General features: G+C 41.6%; 1 pseudogene across 1 annotated transcript; it reads right to left on the bottom strand.

Moving 5' to 3' along the window:
- Positions 1-219: 219 nt before the first annotated feature.
- LOC308093526 (plexin domain-containing protein 2-like) lies at positions 220-5,897 on the bottom strand (annotated as a pseudogene). The gene is made up of 12 exons (XR_013935105.1): positions 5,820-5,897; positions 5,396-5,544; positions 5,072-5,143; positions 3,679-3,797; positions 3,514-3,578; positions 3,172-3,267; positions 2,682-2,763; positions 2,351-2,468; positions 1,532-1,652; positions 1,050-1,143; positions 799-874; positions 220-712 (listed from the first exon to the last, which is right to left on the bottom strand). The product of XR_013935105.1 is annotated as a plexin domain-containing protein 2-like (transcript).

The following is a 5,897-nucleotide window of genomic DNA, read 5'->3' on the forward strand; positions in this document are numbered from 1 at the left end:
GTATAAAGTCACCATAGCAACTATGACGAGGCAGTATTGTGTTGTTCTAAAAACTTTTTTTTTCATTTCCTAATAAAATAATATTTTGGACATAGCTGGTTTCTGTCCCACAGCAGAGTAATGCTTATTTTAATAATAATCGTGTAATTTAAAATTACAAAAAAGTACTTAAAAATTAAGTAGCTTAAGCTAGGCTGGGGTTAAAAATCATAGAACTATCTATCTATCTAACAAGACCCTCAGGGTCATACACGTGCAAATGTACCCTTACGGCTGGAATTAAATTAACATTAAAGATTTTATTTACCGTGTAGTCTGCCAAGTTCACTGAACTCGGTTTATTCACTAATACTCTACAATAAAACAACATATTCACAGTGTAATAACAATACTATACTCTATGGTATAAGAAAACAATCATAATCAATACAATATTTTCTGATGGGGGTCTTTGGCAAAATACATGTTAATTCTGAGTTTGAGAACCATTGTCACAAATAGATGAGATAAAGTTAAAAACATAGTTCTACATGACATTCCTATGCATATACTGTATAGGCCTATTAAACAATTAATGAGTTAAATCAGTATAATTTCCCAGACCATGTGCACACTAAGCAGCAGATGTATCCACGGGGGATTCAGTTACTGACGATGAATCATACAAATTGTTGTAAAAGGAAATGCTGGATTCACTTCCATGCTGCGTACCCTGGAAGAGAACAGAAAAGGGTTTGATCGTCTTATTTCAAGGGAGGCTTGAACGCACATGTTGCTGTTTGAAATCTATATACTTACATCTATTTTACAGTCATAAAGATCAAATACAGCGTTCTGGACAACTGCCTCATCTGTCATGGATTGATGCTGGTTGCTGACAGGGAGTAGACAAAGGTTAAGTCAGCAAATCCCATATTGTACCGTACAGTATGTCACAGATAATTTCACTGTAGTATTATTACAGTATGTACATTATGTATGTGATCCTCATCATTATGATAATATTTATTATAATAATTGTCATCGTCGGCATCATAAAAATTACATACGTGTTGAAGCACCTCCTGTAGACAGAAAGGACAAGTATACAGCCAAGTCCAGCCAGCAGACCGAGACCAACCACTAGTCCTATGACCAAGGCATCTGCAGACACAAACACACATACAAAATACACATCAACTCAACTACTATGGGAAACAAGGGTCTCAGCTGACTCAAAAATAGTCCCGTTCTCCCATTGTCCACTTTCTACCTGTCGCCCGTCATTATAGGCAGTGGTACTCTGAGTCTGCCCAACATACTCCAGGGTCCGGGGACCCCCAGGGGCCCTTCAGGGGGTTCCAGGGGGTACTCCCTCAAGGATTTTAATTAAAGGTAGGGTAAGTGATTTAATTTGGTTAAAATAAGTGTTAAATAGCCCTATATTCTGATAGTACTCATTGCTATAGAGTGTTTGTTCAGTAAAAGGAGTCTCCCATGTCTCTCCAGCTCTTTATTAAAGTGGTTATGATATGGAGGGTATAGTGTTTACCATCATTATGTGGTGGGTCAATAAGGGGCGGTGGTGAATAGCATGAGTCAGGTAGGATAGTGACATCATCCAAAGCCACTTTCCAACCACCGTCCATCCCCCTCTGATATACAAACACCAACTGTGAGAAGAAAAACAGAGTCATTCAGATTAACTGTTCCAAATTATAATAATATCACAGGAAGAAGAAATGACGATGGAAAAGAATATTACATATAGCCTATTTTATGTCCAGACAATTAAAAGGACAAGTTTCTACAAGAATCTTCCAAAAGACACATGACCTGTACAAGTATTGATGTAGAGCAACAGTGATGGGAAAGTATTCAAAGACTTTCTTATTAAGGGTGCTCCACAGTAACATCCTCAGTGTTAATTTATCCATTTGTACACTCTCAGAGTTAAATTAAAGCTATAATACTGAACTTTAATGTATAAAAAAAGTTTATTTAACCAATCTGTAGTGTATGGTACAGTATGTTAATACAATATAACTAGTGCATCTACAGTGAGTTGGGGGTAGTCTCCATACTCAGGGAAGAGTAGTATAGGCAACTCTTCCTTTGAGAAATTGAGACCCTGGTGTCAGGGAGGACACCTACTGGTTGATGAGTAGTACCGCCGGAAGCTAACAAGCACAATCATCTCCCTTGACCAAGCTGGGATTGTATCTTGAATGAGAGGTACAAATGTGGTCTCTCATGCGGCAGAGCAGACCAGGGTTCAAATCCCAGGCAGGACATAAAAGTTACAGAATGCAGCTTTAACACTGAGGATTTTGCTGTGTACTGAACGTCATAATACTAAGATCATTATTACCCAGAATGGTTGGTCATGGTCAACAGACACATTGGCCCTCTGCCACCTGCTTCCCTTGTCCCCAGTTTCTGTCCATTTCAACATGGCTTTCCCATCTCCTCCCCCAGTCAGTGTTTTTCTGGGGAACAGGACATATCGTAGGTTTATATTTAACCACATGAACCCTAGCTCTCTCTCTCTCTGTCTCTCTCTCTCTCTCTCTCTCTTTCCCTCTTTTAATGCTATAGATATGCAATATATCTCAATCCCAGACAATTACAGGGTTGATATATAGAGAGTTCATAGAGGTGAATATGTGATTGCATTTTAACTTAAAACAATTGCTGTGTACCTTTGCAGTCGGCTACACCAGGTGCAGTTGAAGCCAATCTGAGACGTGACACATGCGTCACAACTGGAGAACTGGTGACATGCTGGGAATGCAGAAATACAATGGGCTGAGTGAGAAGAGTCAGAGGCAGAAGGACAGAGCCTTGCATAAGATAGTGTACAGTAGCTGTGCAGCTTGCGTCTAAACCAGGGGTCTTCAACAGTTTTTCTGGCCAAGGACCCCTTAGCTGAGAGAGAGATGAAGCAGGGACCCCCAATACATATTTAAACTTCTTCATAGATTTCATTGATAGCCTCATAGACTTGTCTGACAGCCCTATCATCAGTGTTGTGTCAAGTTTTTGTTTATTTTTTCTATTAATATGTACTGTAGGGTTAATGTAAATACAAAATATTTGGATGCCCCCCTGTGGAAACTCTGAGGACCCCTTAGGGGTCCCGGACCCCCTGTTGAAGACCCATGTTCTAAACTGTTAGTAAAGATGACTTACTGGGTAGAGGTAGCATCTCAATGGCTGTAGAATTGGAGATCTTGGATTTTAGGATGTCTACTTTGTGGTACTCATAGATGGTTCTCCTCCTGACGTCTGCACCAAGAAAATATGACAGTGGGCAGATCCATAGTGTTGGTATTACATCACTTTTGACAGAAGAACATCTTGAACCTTGAATTGAATTCTACCTTGAATTTAGCAGATTTTTGTGTTTTAATTCAATTGCAGGAATAACAGTCTTATAATTAATCCCTCAAAAGTTTAATTAATGTATTTGGTTCTCTCTGATGGCAGTGATACATTATCAAAGTTTTTATCTCTATGTTCTGCTATACTCACTTGGAATCTGCTCCTAATCATGAAGCACCACAAATGCATCTGAGAGGCCCACTTTAACAGGGTGATTATTTGCAATGATGTTGTTGATGTCAATGGATATCTATGAAAAAATAACATAACAGTAATTAATGTAATGTAATGTAATAAGATGAAGAGGAGTGCCACCTCTTTGTAGGCAAAGATGCTGCGGCCGTCACTGTGCAGGGTGGTCTGGAATGTAAAGGTTCCCAAGTTAAAACTGTCCTGGAGATGAACATGGTCCCATTGCACCACCAACGCTGTGCCTAAACACACACACACACACACACACACACACACACACACACACACACACACACACACACACACACACACACACACACACACACACACACACACACACACACACACGTCAGTGTTTAAATGTTGAATACATTTGATGCCGCTGAGCAGTGTGATTGTCATCTGATACTGTCCAACATGCTTGCGAACATTTCCTGTGAAAAGGCATGAATGAAATGATAGCACACCTACAGTGAATTTGTCCACCTATGCACACAATATCAGTACACATCGTTGCTGTTAGGTGGAAACCTCATATGTCCAAAACCGTAACTTATGAGGAAATGGAATGGAAATGTTCGGAAATAATGAAAATAGCCGATCTAATGTTGCGACGCATTGTGAGCTTGTAGATCGGCTATTTTCACTACTTTTACGTAGAGCGCAGTATGGGTTGGCCCCCCAGCCCAGTCTTCCGTGAGGAAAAAGCCCAACAAACCCACGGTGAGGCCTTTAAGGAGGGCCTTTCAGGCAAGCCGCAAGTGGAGCCTGCAGTACCACCACGGCCCAAGACACCATCACGCCGGAGTGAAATGTTTGGAGCGGGGGAGTCTGGTGCAACGCTCAGGTCCTGGACCTGGTGAGACGAAGGAGGGGCCCGGACAGGAGGCCATCCACAGAGCCTAGTCCCTCCACGTGCCATAGCCTCCCCCGGTCCCGGCAGAGTAGTTCCGGAGAAGCAGACTGACTGTCTTTCCCTAAGAGGACTGACCGTGGATAACTACTGGGACGTAAGTCGGGGCTTGATCGACCCCGGCTGGGTCACCTGGGCGAGGGTGTATGTTGCGAGACCGAAACACTCGTCGACCACAGGCTACAGCAATGATGATACGTCCCAGGTGCATCCACGTGATGTTTTTTATTTAATGACAAAAAAAAAGACAAACAGAAAAAGTTGCAGTTTGGAGGTACAAGGTTTCTGCTCGACAGCAACGACATGCAACATGCTATAAAATGCAAGGTTGTGTACCTACGCAGCAAAACCCTCAAGCTGGAATTTGCTTGCGGTGTTGCACGCTGAAAATACCCAACCTACTACAAGCCAATTTACCAGTCGATCTACAGCGCTCCATAGCGCAGCGCGTTGTGAGCTTGTAGATCTATAATTTCAGGTATAAATGTATAAATATTGCACTGTACCTTATTCCATGTCTCAACTCATTTTAGTCATTTATAATTCTCCACTCACAATTTGCAGACAAAAGATTGAGTTGTGGCGTAGCCGTAGAACACTTACCTCGGTGATTGCCACGGTGATTTCCTTTAGTATATGGCCATAGAAAGGAAAGTCAAAGGACAGATTCACTCTCTGAAAGCAAAGGAAAGCATATAAGAGAATAAGAAAATACACACAAGTATTGAGTTCAGACTTCAGACCCAGTGTGTCTTTAGTTCTATTCTGTTTGGAAGAAGATCGATTCCCTGAATTAAGATTGCGACGATTCCAATCTTGCCTTCTATACATTTTCACTTTTCTCATGTATTCCTCCATTGGCCATTTTATACACAGAAGATAAAGACTAACAGTGATTCAAACTATTCTCATGAACAGAGTCCATACCGCTGCTTGTCTGTGGGTGGTGGACAGGAAGCCATGGACCTTCCAGCTGCTTTCTTCCATCTCATCAATGTCCACCCACAGCTCTCTGCTGGCAGGGTCTCCTGAGCCGTACATTTTAGATGTATAGTACTGTAGATGTGATCAATGTCCTGTCAAACGAAAACGCTATTGTTGAAGCCAGTGGTGGACAGTAACTTATGGAAGTCCATTGTTCACATTTTAAAGGAGAAAAAAAAGCTTTTTTTGTGACGTAATATTATCATTACAATTTGTTTTGCAAAATATTTGGGGGCCCACTTGCAGTATCCTTACGGCCCACCAGTGTCAACCGCACAGCTTGAGAATCACTGGTCTAGAGAGGGTTTAAGTTCTGCTCTAACTGCTCATAAATAGTGCACCATACTGTACAACAATATTCACCTACCACTATCTGTGTAGCGTTGCCATGTCCTTCCTCAGTCAGCAGGTCAGGGTCAGACTCCTCTAGCTGGTGCTGATCTCG

Source organism: Gymnoscopelus braueri (genome assembly GCF_963280865.1).
Source record: "Gymnoscopelus braueri genome assembly, chromosome: 10".
In the NCBI taxonomy this organism is placed as follows: Eukaryota; Metazoa; Chordata; class Actinopteri; order Myctophiformes; family Myctophidae; genus Gymnoscopelus; species Gymnoscopelus braueri.